This window comes from Malus sylvestris, chromosome 10, assembly GCF_916048215.2.
Source record: "Malus sylvestris chromosome 10, drMalSylv7.2, whole genome shotgun sequence".
Classification (NCBI taxonomy): domain Eukaryota; kingdom Viridiplantae; phylum Streptophyta; class Magnoliopsida; order Rosales; family Rosaceae; genus Malus; species Malus sylvestris.
In genome coordinates this window covers 4,725,698-4,740,476 of record NC_062269.1, presented here as the reverse complement: position 1 = coordinate 4,740,476, position 14,779 = coordinate 4,725,698, and the positions used below count along the sequence as shown (strand labels likewise).

Sequence of the window (14,779 nt, the reverse complement as noted above, 5' to 3'; positions counted from 1 at the left end):
GTTGCATATATATATAAATGTGGTGCTGTGGAGGCACAAGTAAGTTTAGGTAAGTTATGTTTGGCTATGTGAATCATCGATGATGTGATATGTGAAATGATGTTGAGCTCATAAAACTGCACCTAGGGTGATTGAGATTTAGCTAGAGATATAAAGTACAAGCCTGTTTATGTACGTTACCTCCCGTACTATATGCTCATATTGGATCCAACTTAAGTGCACAGTCCTGTCGTACAGACCTTATTCATGGTTCCAACTCGTAGGTGACTAGCGATTTATCGCCCGGCTATTATGAGAGAATAGAGTTGAGCATAATTATATTTCACCCAATTTTGTCTTACAGACCCTTCTTGGTGGTTCCGATTTATATGCAGTATATTACCGTATAGGTCATTGTAGTGACTCTGGCTAGGTTGATTTTTGAGCTATGAATTTAGCCGTACATACCACCTCAGGGGTTCCGGCTAACATATCATATTTCTATGAAATCATTCTCACCTGGATTGTTTACTTTGTCACATTTTGGCATAGCATGCATTTGAATACGATCATGTGAAACATGAATTGAATTGATATGATTATATATATATGTATATTATGTATATGCTTATATCTTGATTCTGGGAAAATTATACATGTTTTACAGCGAGGGGTTAGTATATTGATAAATGAAATAGTTTTGTAAAACATTTGTTTTTGCCCACTCACGTTTTCTGTTTTGCTCACCTCCAGGTTTTAAGTAAGCTTGATGTTGGTGGCTTGAGGACGTCGGCAGTTCTGACTTATCTAAATAATAGTAGGACATTTCTGGTACTATATAACTAGTACTTGTCCTTCTGGACTGCACCTAGACTTTATGCTCTGAATAGGAGTGTTTACTGTTGTAACTAACTCCTATCACCTTCTGTTTAGTAGTGCACTCTAGAAATTTAGTTTTTTAATTATTCGTATATTTTTTATCTTTATCGCTTCCGCACTGTGTGTCACAGCCCATCCCGAGATTTTCTTATTCAGGACGTGAAATGACGGAATTGCCCTTAGCGGGCATTAAGGTACGTGGGTGTGTGACATTATTTGGTCTAATCTTAGAGATGTGTTGGAAGAAAATTATAAGATAAGTTGGATTATTAATTTGATTTTTGTTATGTTGGTTAGGGATTTAGACAAATGGATGGTGTGGATTGATTGTGGACATCCAAAAACCCTCACACTCTCCCTCTCTAACCCGTAGCTCTCTCTCTTTCTCCTCCATCCTGACTCTCTCACTCTCTCACTCTCTCACACCCATATGTACGGACCACACCCAAAAACCTTCCAAACGTCACGGATCGAAGCTATTAAGGTATGGTTCTTCATCCTTTTGACGTTCTAAGTTGAATGGTACTAGTTTTAGGAAGTGAAACCCTCGAAATCACGTGAAACCCGAACCTCCATTTTTGGTCACTGTTCATGCAAACGTAAAATGTTGATTTTCAGGGAATTCTAAGCTTGTAGTGAGCTTAGTGAGGTCCCAAGGAAGCTCAGAGTGCTTCATTTGAAGGTTTTGGACGTCGGGATCACGTGGTTCAACTTTGGCCGATTTTCTTGGAATTTTTCCGGTGAGATTTCTTGATTTTTAGAGCCTTAAACTAGTCTATCGTGATTCTACATTTGGGGCTTCATTTTGGTATAAAATACAAAGCGTTCAAAGTTTGGCCGGAAACCGGCCGTTGGAAAAACCAGTCCGACGAGCCCGAGGTAGGGGATGATACGCGTGGGGGCGCGTGTCCCCGTGCCTGTCCTGGCACGTGGGGGCGCGTGGGACCTCCAAAAAATTTTCTAAAAATTACTCGGCGTCCGTGACGTCGAGTAGGTTGATGTGGTATATTCATATACCCAAATTGAGCATCGTATGAGAAGTTATTTCGAATTATTGGTTATGTGTTTAAATTAACGTTTTTATAGTTGTTTCGCATATAGGTGACACCTATCCCGATGACGAACGCATCCAGGGACGTCACGGGGGTTACAAACCATCGACTTATCAGTGAGTGGGCATTTTTGATTTCGTATTACCTATATACAACTGTTTTTCCCAGAAAATGCGTTTATACGAAAATTATGAATTAATTTGCCATGCATGCAATTGTTGAAATATTTAATTTGATAATTGATGCATATATACGTGAATTGACGCGGTGGACGCACATGTGAGTTTTATTATTATTCAGATGAATTATTTTATATGAATTGCATTGAAAGCTCATAACCTACACCTATGTGTTAGTGCTTATATTGTTATTCACCACACCGCACGCTCGTCTTGGATCCAAGTAGGTGGATGTCGTACAGACCATGTGAGGGTTCCGACATGCTAGTCGTACAGATCACCAGATGTGATTCCGACTAGTGGGTGATTTTAGTTATGCGCGTTGATGATTGATGAGAGAAGCACTAGAGCGTATTTATACACCTTTCATTGTACAAACTACTTTATGTAGTTCCGAGTGACGTGCAGAGTTGGGCCGTATAGGTCACTGTGGTGACTCCGGCTGAGTGGGATGTTGAGCTTTAGAATCAGTCGTACAGGACCATTGTGGGGTCTCCAGTTGATTTATTATTTCACCTGATTGTTATTGATGCATTCTGATTATATTTGGGCATGGCATATTGTGGATGCAAATTTTCTCCTCCTCGATCTTGGACGATTTTGCACCTACAAAACAACTAACACCTTAGGTTAAGGCCAAAAGCCTCACGCGCCCACGATGAATGGGGGGGGGCTTTGGCCGAAGAACCTCCGATGTCAAAGTTAGAATTTTAGAGAGAAATAATGTTTAGAATATTTGGGATTTTTTGCAAGAGGTTTGGAATGAATTTTTGGTGAGAATATGTGCCTATTTATAGGGGTAGGCCTTGCCCCATTTTGAATAATGGGAACCGGCCATAAGGTTTTTGTGGGGGTCAAATTCATGTTTAATTAGCCAATTTATTCTAATTAAATATGAAAAGAATAAATGGGTGGTTATAAAAATGAATGACTATTTTAATAAGGAAAATGGGAAAGATGAGGATGTGAAAAGTGGGGGGCCGGTTTTGGCTATTAATTGGGTGATTTAATTGACTATTAAGGATGATTTTAGGAGATATGGTAGACATATATTATTTAGCTAATTGATTAGCTAAATAATGAAATAGAAAATACTAGGTCTTGGGAAATACCTTATAGAAAGGATTTTGATGAAAGAGGTTTTTAATTGTTACCTTTTTTGGGTACTTTTGACTTGATTGAAAGATGATTGCCCAATGCTCGCGCGTAGGAATCCCGGTATGCCTCGAGGGTATTTTTGTCCTCTTTTGTCCAAAAGTCCACGTGTCGCATAGTGAATATATTTGGCTCCACACATATCATTTCTGAGATATCATGTTGATGAATATGAGCTGAGTTTGATGTTACGTATATATATATATGTTTATATACTATTTTCTGGGAAAGTATACAGGTTTTACGGTGAGGGGTTAGAAATGTTTTAAATGAAGTGTTTTGGAAAAATCTTTGGTTTTTACTGACCCACTCATTTTGTTTTGCGCCCCTCCAGGTTCTACTTAGCGGTTGGCGGCTCTCGAGGTCCTTTTTCGGCATTCTGACAGACACTTGACATGTAGGACTCACCTGAGGGTGATGTACTTTTATTTTAGTCCTACTTGACTGCACCTAAACCTATGCTCTGAAATTATGTGTTTATCTTAACTTATCCTGTTATTCTAGTGATAGGAGCATATTTATGCGCCTTAGTTAGTTAGTTCTTATGCATTTATGTTGTGTTTTCTTATTTAAGTTAGTCTTTTAAGCTATTTTCATGTGTTTTCAGGTTTTAGAGACAAAGTGAGCAAAAAGATGCAATTTGGAGCATTTTGGAGCAAAATTGGGCTAGAATGGAGTTCATGCATATGAAGCACAAGGGATGGACGAATTTGAAGGATTGATGAAGCTAGGAATGTGTTTTGAAGTTGAAGAATTGAAGATACAAAGTTTCCAAGTTGAAGTAGGAAAGGGCTTACATGAAGGATTCCTAAATGAAGAAGGATTCCTAATCAATGTAGGAGTCCTAATTGAAGATGGATTCCTAGACGAATGAAGTTTCCTACTCAAGCAAGGTTTCCTATGTGAAGAAGAAGAGTTAAAGTCAAAGAATCAGCTCAAGAGAAGGATCTTATCCAAAACCTCATCCATAACCTTATCTTAGCTTATCTTATCCAAACAAACCTTATCCTATCCTATCTTATCCTAATCCTAAACTATCCACATTTCAGCCACTTAGGAGGGTTTCTAACTAGATTAGGATGCTTAAAATGGGATTTCTAGAAGACCTAATCCTTTCCTACAAAAATGGAGCCTAGAACCTTTCTAGAAGACCTTTGACTTGCATTGCAAATCAGCCACTTTCCCTCCATTTTGTGCCGTGAGTTTTTACCCAATTCCCTTGGGATTTTGGTTTCTAGAAGCCCTTATCCCTTCCTAGATATGTGCCGCACATTATCTCCCATTCCTTTTGGGTTTTTGACTTGTTTTCCTTATAGGATTGTATGTTATTATCCTATGCAGTTTAGGCCTTCAAAACCTTGTCCTTTGCTACCTAGGAGATGGGATTTTCAGCCTATAAATACCACATAATGCCGCACCCTTTCACTCACCACCCTCTACCAGGTTTTCACTACACCATTCACCCAAACATCCCTCATTGTGCCGTGAGTTGCAAGGAGAAGAAGGAAGAACTCTTGGAGCCGTGCATGCCATTCAAGACGTTGGATTGTCGGGGCGATTCTAGGTGTTTTCTATCTTTATATCAATGTTTATATTTATTTATCTTTGTTTATTTGCGAACATGAGGAACTAATTTCTTTATAGTTAGAGGGGAATTCAAAGCCATGATCATATGTTTTATACGACTCGATTTCCAATTACTCTTTCAACAAACCATGAATGACAATGCCCCAAATTAACTAGATTGACCAATTAATTCTCAGATTTCCCTAGATTCATTGAATTGAATGGGATACGCATTACAACCAAATTATTCTTATCAAGGACCCTAACTATGGAATACGCATGATAGAGACACATATCAAAGATCATTAAGTTCAATGGAAATCATAAGCATTGACGAGGCATTCATAACTATGGGATACGCATGTTACTCTTGCCTAGGGTTTACTTAACACAATCGTGACTAGCGACTTTTACTACTTATGAATATAAGTTAATAACGATTAGGTGAAATTCCCTTATACTCTAGCATCAAATTCATGCATGCAAACTAAGTGTCGACCCTCAATCAACATACATAAACATGTTATCTATCAAATAGATAAGTAAACCACATTCACGATTCATGAAATCATAATTGGAAGAAATCAAGTCATATAAAACATATAATCATGGCTTTGAATTCCCCTCTAACTATAAAGAAATTAGTTCCTCATGTTCGCAAATAAACAAAGATAAATAAATATAAACATTGACATAAAGATAGAAAACACCTAGAATCGCTCCGACAATCCAACGTCTTAAATGGCATGCACGGCTCCAAGAGTTCTTCCTTCTTCTCCTTGCAACTCACGGCACAATGAGGGATGTTTGGGTGAATGGTGTAGTGAAAATCTGGTAGAGGGTGGTGAGTGAAAGGGTGCGGCATTATGTGGTATTTATAGGCTGAAAATCCCATCTCCTAGGTAGCAAAGGACAAGGTTTTGAAGGCCTAAACTGCATAGGATAATAACATACAATCCTATAAGGAAAACAAGTCAAAAACCCAAAAGGAATGGGAGATAATGTGCGGCACATATCTAGGAAGGGATAAGGGCTTCTAGAAACCAAAATCCCAAGGGAATTGGGTAAAAACTCACGGCACAAAATGGAGGGAAAGTGGCTGATTTGCAATGCAAGGCAAAGGTCTTCTAGAAAGGTTCTAGGCTCCATTTTTGTAGGAAAGGATTAGGTCTTCTAGAAATCCCATTTTAAGCATCCTAATCTAGTTAGAAACCCTCTTAAGTGGCTGAAATGTGGATAGTTTAGGATTAGGATAAGATAGGATATGATAAGGTTTGTTTGGATAAGATAAGCTAAGATAAGGTTATGGATGAGGTTTTGGATAAGATCCTTCTCTTGAGCTGATTCTTTGACTTTAACTCTTCTTCTTCACATAGGAAACCTTGCTTGAGTAGGAAACTTCATTCGTCTAGGAATCCATCTTCAATTAGGACTCCTACATTGATTAGGAATCCTTCTTCATTTAGGAATCCTTCATGTAAGCCCTTTCCTACTTCAACTTGGAAACTTTGTATCTTCAATTCTTCAACTTCAAAACACATTCCTAGCTTCATCAATCCTTCAAATTCGTCCATCCCTTGTGCTTCATATGCATGAACTCCATTCTAGCCCAATTTTGCTCCAAAATGCTCCAAATTGCATCTTTTTGCTCACTTTGTCTCTAAAACCTGAAAACACATGAAAATAGCTTAAAAGACTAACTTAACTAAGAAAACACAACATAAATGCATAAGAACTAACTAACTAAGGCGCATAAATATGCTCCTATCATCTAGTAGGTTGTTCTACTAGAGTTTGGTTTGGATTCCTTCTTATGTATGTTATTGTTTTGCTTCCGTGTCGCACTTATGGTTACGTCACGCTCACGTGACGGCCAGCACGCCTGGATCCTCTGGATCGGGGTGTGTCACTGTGCACATGGCTACGTCACTCTCACGTGACGGCCAGCATGCCTTGATCTCGATCGAGGTGTGTCATAGAATATCATTATAAAAATGAAAAAAAAAATTATTTGAATATATGTAGTAGAGGAGGAAAATTTGGAGTCAAGAATGTTCATTGGAGGGAAAACTTTGGTTTCAAAACTTAAACTTTAGTTTTATAATTAAAGTATGTGCATTAGAGGCAGTTAAAATAAAACTCAAATTTGGAATAACTTTTTCATAACAATAAAGAAGGAAAGCGTTTTTTGTACACTCATGTTTATTTTCAATATTTCAATTAAGTAAATTAAAGAAAATTAATAGCAAATACAAACATGGATGTTTTTTTTTATTATTATAACAAAAAAAATGTGGTAAAAACATTTTCCTCAAAAGAGTTGAGGATGCCATGAAGAGGGGATCTTTTGCACACCTAAAATGGATGTGGCATCTTTATGGTCTCAATCAATGACTGAAACATAATAAATTTTAAAAAAATTAAATTTATAAATACGTGTCAATCAATAATTAGAGTCACAGATGTCACATTTATTGTAGGTGCAGAAAATGAACTATGCTTTTGGCATCGGACTCAGAAGCAAAGCAGCCCCAAGTACTAGATAAAAAATGACTTTTGTGGTGAAAAAGTCGGTTAAATGATTGGGGGTTTGTGAGGACTACAAACTGTACACTCTTTGTCCATGTGGTTTTAGCCTATTATGTTGAGAAACTTTAACGAAAAGTTTATGGTACTGTTCATTTTAACGAAAAATCACATTTTTACACCAAAAAAGTCAATCGTGATACTATTCACTTTACCTTTTATTTTGTTCTTATTGTTAAAATTCAAAATTTTCAAACACTTTTCATTAGTTTTCCTTTTATGTTATGTATGCTATTATTCCTACAACATTTTGTTGGTCGCCGTTTGGAGGATAGTCCCGCCAACAAATGGCATACCCACTCAACAAAATTGGGCTTTGGAAATCTAATATGGTTAGTAAATTTGCGTATAATATATGTATTAACAATTATGTATGTATATGTTTTTTAAAAATACTCTGTTTTTTATACACTTATTATTGATTTGTTAAATTGCATGTATTTTAAAATTTAAAATTTTCACGTTCAATACACATTATTTTGCAACATTTTTTAATAATACATATAAAATTCACATATTCTATTCGTATTCTTAACAATTATTGAAAAACAAAAATATATAAGTATTAAAAATATATAAGAATTGCCGAATTTTTCAAAATACCATATTACAAAGTTGCCGAATAATACACATACATATTTTTCATGTTCTATACCTAATTCGTATTTTAATTTAACCCTTGTAATACTTTTAGCTAGTGGGATATTGTTTTGATGTGGTGGTACCATAAAGTATATCGTAAGATGTTTTAACTATTTAACGAGGATGTAATATGCAAAGACATTCCTATTTCCCTTGTAATAACGGTTATATGTGGTTCATACAAAGAAACGGCAGCACTTAGGCTCGGTTAGCCGTGACACTAGAGTTGAGACGGCAGCACTTAGGAGTTGCCATTTACTCCACCTTCCTCGTTAAGCGACTTCCCCTCTTTTTTGATACCCAAACCCCTCAACGTCTCAACTCTCCTGGTTATTATTTTCCTCTGGCATAACTCCTAATGAAGAATTTTTTGCCATAGTTTTTAAAATGGTCTAACCCCCTCCCTACCTCCTGTTTCCAATTTAATCTAAATTTCTAGATGAATTATATTCGTACAAATGGCATCTTTTCTGCTGTAAGTATATCATGGATGGTTTATTTCTTTCATATTAATTAATGCACAAAATTATCTACTGCAGTTTTGGAAAGCTTGTGGAGCGTTACCAGATGCATAGTGAAGAGGAAAATGGTGCTTCCAATAATGCTGGTGGTACTGACAAGGTTAGCATCTAAGACACCTGCCAGGCACCATCTGGGCTACCCCCATTAGATTGATAACTTCAATTTACTGTATTCGCTAGGACTTCATGTTTTATATCAGTGTCAAAATAATTACAAACACCAGTAGCAACACTTTCAGCTATCGTCTCTGCTCACATTCTGCTAATCTCGGGTGCATAAGCATAATGCGGAATGGAGTGGTCTCCGAGCAGGTGCTAACCGATCTCAGAAAATGATCCAAAGGTAAGTATCATGTTAAGAAGCTTCGTTACATTCACCAACGTGACCGGGATCTGATTATGTGTTTGCAGTGGTAGGGAGGCACAAGACCTTGATAATCTAGAAGTTCCAGAGCTCACCCAGCTTGAGAAGGAATTGGATGCACTTCTAAGGCAAACAAGATCAAGAAAGGTTGTTTCTTTCTGCTCAGACCATTATTAATTAGTTCATATTCTGGTTTCACTTAGACTGGTTTCAATGGATCTTTCAATTAAGTGAAGTACCTATTTTCGGAATATAAACCCGCATATATAGTTTCTTTTTCTAGCTGGGATTGTGTCGAGGATCAATAATGTTTGAAATGTCGGTTCTCTTTTGTTATGCTTTTGTCCTTGAGTTTTGGAAGTTGGTAAGTTCTGTTGTTTCCATGATATCAAGGTCTTTTCTTCATGTATTGAGTGAAGTTTAAGCTACAAAATATATGATTCATCTATGAAACTGCAATTTCATGTGTAACAACATCTATCAGTGTTTTACGACACAAGTTTACTGATATTTGATCATTTCACTAATTCCAGAGACCAACATATATGTGCGCTAATATAAATTCTGTTCTTTATAGGTGGTGTTCCTGTGTCATAAATAACTAGGAATATGAAGAAAGAAAAAATGGGTTCGAGTCACTCGACTATCATTGAAATAACCACACTGTAGTAACAGATACATGAAGCGTATAGTTTGTGTCGTGTTTTGGAAGTACAGTAAGTCTAAAAGATTGGTGGTAAAAACTCACTTGTGTACTATTGATAATGCAGACACAGCTGATGATGGAAACCCTTACTGCTCTAATCGAAACGGTATGCATTCTTTCTGTGACATCACCTTCTTTCTCTGTTAATGGAAGGGGTTCTAATTCTATTCTATTGCCATTTGCAATCTGTTTGCCGGCATATCCACATTACAAATATGCCAATGCGTTGTCCATGTGTACTGTGGATATGCCCTCCCTCGAACTCATGGTTCGTGCATGGACTTGCATTTTTGTTGCTTCATTTTTTGTGTGGATTGGGAGAAGGGGAGGGGAAAGTGTAAATTAAGATCAACTATATTGGTTCACTAATATTTTTCTTATATTCTCAGTTGTCTGATCTCTTGATCACTGTATTTCTGCTGGTGCCATATATATCTGCATATTCTATGTTACTGAATTTTAATTCGGTGCAATTGACAAGTTGGTTTAAATATTTGCCGAGTTATTTGGACAGAGTTTTGATTTGAATTTGGTGTATTATGCATGGCTCTAAATCTGAACAGGAAAAACAGCTGAAAGAAGAGAAGCGTCTGATGGAAAATGAGGTATATAAATATACAATTATGTATTTGTTGAGTTGTTGAAGAAATTAAGGTAGAAATTGTGATAGAAGAGAAGCGTCACTGCATGGCTTTAATTTTTCAGATTGCAGCACTGAAGCTGAAGGAGCAGCAGAGCAAGGACTAAGCTGCCGATGAGGAACCGGATCAGCAGAGCACTTCCTCTGCTAATAACACCAACAACAGCTGCAGCAGCAACGACAATGTTCCGGCCACCAAACTTCATTAAATTGTTTTTCAAAAAACAAAAATAAACAAGAGACACAATATAAACCAACTCAGTGCAAGCCCAGGATATCGGACAAATAGTCCATGCAGGGCAGGGTGATCATCCAAACAACAAATAAATATTGTCCTTAATTAAAACACAAACAACCAAAAACTGATTCACAGAGATTTCAAACATTTATAGATTACCATCACATGAATGAATTACTCATCCAGATATATTTCAAGATTCCAGAAATTGACCGTTCTTAGAAAGAGAAGAAAAGGAAGAGAAGGGGGTGAAGATGGACGAGAACATTTCTCTCCAAATTTACTTCTTTGTACCACCGACGTTGAAGCTGCTCATCCCAAGGAAACATCGTTGCGTTGGGCTATGCCAAAAGATTCACTACAAGAGCAGCGAGAATCGACTTCTCATCAAGAGGGTTCCTGGATTATGTATGAATACAGCCTCAAAGACTATACATCTATCTGCTGTTGGCAATGTTGTTGATGAGCGAGTTGTGCTCTGACAACTCCGAAAGAGCGATAGGACCACGGAGAAGAGGAAGAGAAAGTTTAAAGCTACTGGTGATGGCGGCAACTGTGATGATACTGCAGTGCAATCAAAAGGCAAGAAAACGACTCCAAGAAAATTTGATAATAAATGTTAGTGTTTAAGTGTCTTTAGCTGAAATAAAACATTTCAGTTTACCTGTTTTAATTAGAGCCTTTGGATTACATTCCAAATGGATGCTCTAGATTAAGTGAGAGTTAATGATATAGAGTGACAACTGTAGCTATCTCATAGGATAGATGAAATGAATGGTTGTGATGTATCCTCTTTGTTATGAGAGAGAAATGTGTTAATGCTCTTATTTGTATGTGCATTTGAAGGACATTGTTTCTATTAGCAAGAAAGAGAAGGAATGAAAGTTCTTGTTCACTCATCTTTGTGAAAACTCTCTGCAACTCTTTGTTTCCTTTTCTACAAGAAAGTTCCTAAAAATAGCATCAAATCGATAAACTAACATGGCCTCAGAGCCAGGTTGCATCCTCTGCAACTGGGCGTGAATCTGTGAAGCTCACAGTGAAGAGCTCGAATTGACCGTTGAGCTTTCTCACTGAAGAAATCGCGGAGAAGAAAGTGTAGTGATCTTAGATCTCGTCTCACATGGCTGGATCGAGTGGAGCTGATCTTCGTGCGCCGATTTTCAATGGTGAAAACTTTGATTTCTGGCAGATTCGGATGAAGACAATATTCCGATCGCACGAGCTATGGGATATCGTTGAAAATGGTGTTGAAACTTCGATGAAGAAGGATGAAGAACTCACTGTAGCTGAAAGCAAGTTATTGAAGGAGAATATAGTCAGAGATGCGAAGGCACTTGGAATCATTCAAGGGGCGGTTTCAGATCAGATCTTTCCGAGAATCGCAATCCAAGAGACTGCAAATGCTGCTTGGAATGTGCTGAAACAAGAATTTGTGGGAGATAAACATGTACGGGCTGTGAAACTCCAAGGCTTACGTCGTGATTTTGAATATACTAGAATGGGTGAAAATGAAGCTTTCTCTGCATATCTAGTTAGGTTATTTGATCTGATTAGTCAAATGAGAAGCTATGGTGAGGAGATAAGTAATCAGTGAATCGTTCAAAAGTTGCTGATAAGTTTACCTAGGTCCTATGATAGTATTGCTTCTGTAATTGAAAATACTAAGGATCTAGATACTGTTGATGTTCAAGATGTGGTAGCTATTCTCAAAGGTTATGAGCAAAGAATTGACCGGCATGATGAATCTCACACTGAGAAAGCATTTGTTAGTCTCAGTATTGCTCCAAAACAGAATAAGTACAATGGGAATCAAATATTCAAACCACAGAAGAATTGGAAGTCTAAATGGAAGAAAGGAGAAAATAGACCTGCAAATCAAACTGGAAAAGTTGCAGGTACTTCTGAAGGAGCTAAGAATTCTTGTATACATTGTGATAAATTGCATTTTGGTGACTGTTGGTTCAAAGATAAACCAAGGTGTCATAGTTGTCATAAGTTGGGGCATATTGCAAGAGATTGCCGAGTGAAGAAGGAGAAGGCTAATCAACATGTAAATTTTGTCAATCAAGTCAATGATACTCCTACCATGTTCTATGTCTACAATAATGTCAATGTGAAGGAAAATGAAGATATATGGTATGTAGACAGTGGTTGTAGTAACCATATGACTGGAAGGGAGGAGTTACTGATTGACATTGATAGAAATATGACTGCTAAGGTAGAGATGGGTACTGGACAGCTCATTGAAGTCACATGGAAAGGAAGTTTAGTAGTTGATACCAAAATGGGAAGGAGATATATCAAAGAAGTGATGTTAATTCCAGGATTAAAAGAAAATTTGCTCAGTGTAGGGCAAATGATGGAACACGGTTACTTTCTTGTGTTTGGAGGTACAACTGCAGAAATATATGATGATAGTTCAATGTCTAATCTGATAGCTAGAGTACCAATGAAGGGAAATAGAAGTTTTCCTTTTAGACTTATACCTGAGATGCAGGTTGCTCTAAAGACTAGTGTGTATCAGTCTTCTAAAATCTGGCATAGGAGGTTAGGACATTTGAATTTGGGTAGTTTGAAACAACTCAAAGAGCATGATATGGTGTTGGGTTTGCCTGATCTTGAAATGACAAATGAGATATGTGAAGGGTGTGCTCTTGGGAAGCATTGCAGAGATGCATTTCCAAAAGAAGCATCATGGAGGGCCACACTACCTCTTGAACTCATTCACTCTGACATTTGTGGACCCATGCAGATTTCTACAAAGGCTGGAAATAGGTATTTTCTTACCTTTATAGATGACTGCACTCGGATGTGTTGGGTTTACTTCTTAAGGAACAAGTCAGAGGTGTTTAGTGTATTCAAGAAATTCAAGCTCACAGTTGAATTGCAAAGTGGATATAAATTGAAGAAGTTGAGAAGTGACAGAGGAGGATAATATGTATCTGTTGAATTCAGGGAATTTTGTGAAGAAATGGGCATGGAAAGACAATTTACAGTGGGATACACACCTCAGCAGAATGGAGTAGCTGAGAAGAAGAATAGAACCATAGTTGAGATGTCAAAGTGTATGTTGATTGAAAAGGGTGTTCCATTTGAATTCTGGGCAGAAGCTGTTAATACATCAGTGTATATTTTGAACAGATGTCCTACCAAGTCTCTTGACAAGAAGACTCCTTTCGAGGCATATAGTGGAAGAAAACCAGGGATCAAACACTTAAAGATTTTTGGTTCTGTGTGTTATGCATACATTCCAAGACAAGTTAGACAGAAATTGGATGAAACAAGTACTAAATGCATATTTTTGGGATATGGCACATGTGAGAAAGGGTATAGACTCTATGATCATATCTCAAAGAAAATAATTGTGTCAAGAGATGTAATAGTTGATGAAAATGCTTGCTGGAATTGGGAGTCACAATCTGAGAAAACCATCAGTGTATCTATACCTGGAAAGAAAATGTGTGAACAGAATGTGGAAGGAAACTCAAGTGATAAAAGTGATGAAAATGATGAATTCTTAGCATCTTCATCTGAATCAAATGAGTCAATTGAAAATGATTCAAGGCTGTTGCAAATGCAGAGTAACACAGGTCCTCAAGACTATGATCATACTCCTTTGAAGTTCAAAAGTTTGACAGAAATATATGCAAAATGCAATATGTGCATTATTGAACCTGAGAACTTTGAGGAAGCAGTAAAAGATGAATCATGGCAGAAGGCAATGGAAGCAGAAATAGGCATGATAGAGAAGAATTGTACCTGGGAACTTGTTGATAGACCATTTGATAAGCCGGTTGTGGGTGTCAAGTGGATCTATAAAACAAAATTGAATCTAGATGGGTCTATACAGAAGAATAAGGCAAGGTTAGTGGCTAAGGGATACTCTCAAAAGCCTGGAATCGATTTCAATGAGACATTTGCTCCTGTGGCAAGGCTTGACACTATTAGAACTTTAATTGGGCTTGCTGCACAGAAAGGATAGAAGCTTTTTCAACTTGATGTGAAGTCTGCATTTCTGAATGGAGTTCTAAATGAGGAAGTATATGTAGATCAACCACTTGGCTTTGTGATTAGAGGCAAGGAAGACAAGGTTTACAAGCTCAAGAAAGCTTTGTATGGGTTGAAACAGGCACCAAGGGCCTGGTACAAGGAGATTGATTCTTATTTCTGCAATTCTGGTTTTCACAGAAGTCCAAGTGAAGCAACTCTCTACATCAAAGCAACTGAGGCAGGAATACTTATTGTTTCTCTGTATGTTGATGACATCAT

The 14,779-nt window shown here is 37.4% G+C and overlaps 1 protein-coding gene and 1 long non-coding RNA gene across 2 annotated transcripts in view; both read left to right on the top strand.

Moving 5' to 3' along the window:
• Positions 1-14,779, top strand: part of LOC126585049 (uncharacterized) — a 104,993-nt gene that overhangs the window by 49,332 nt on the left and 40,882 nt on the right. The gene's annotated exons all lie outside the window — the stretch shown is intronic.
• On the top strand, positions 8,844-9,736 carry LOC126585060 (uncharacterized). The gene is made up of 2 exons (XR_007610285.1): positions 8,844-9,070; positions 9,694-9,736. It is a non-coding gene; the product is annotated as an uncharacterized LOC126585060 (long non-coding RNA).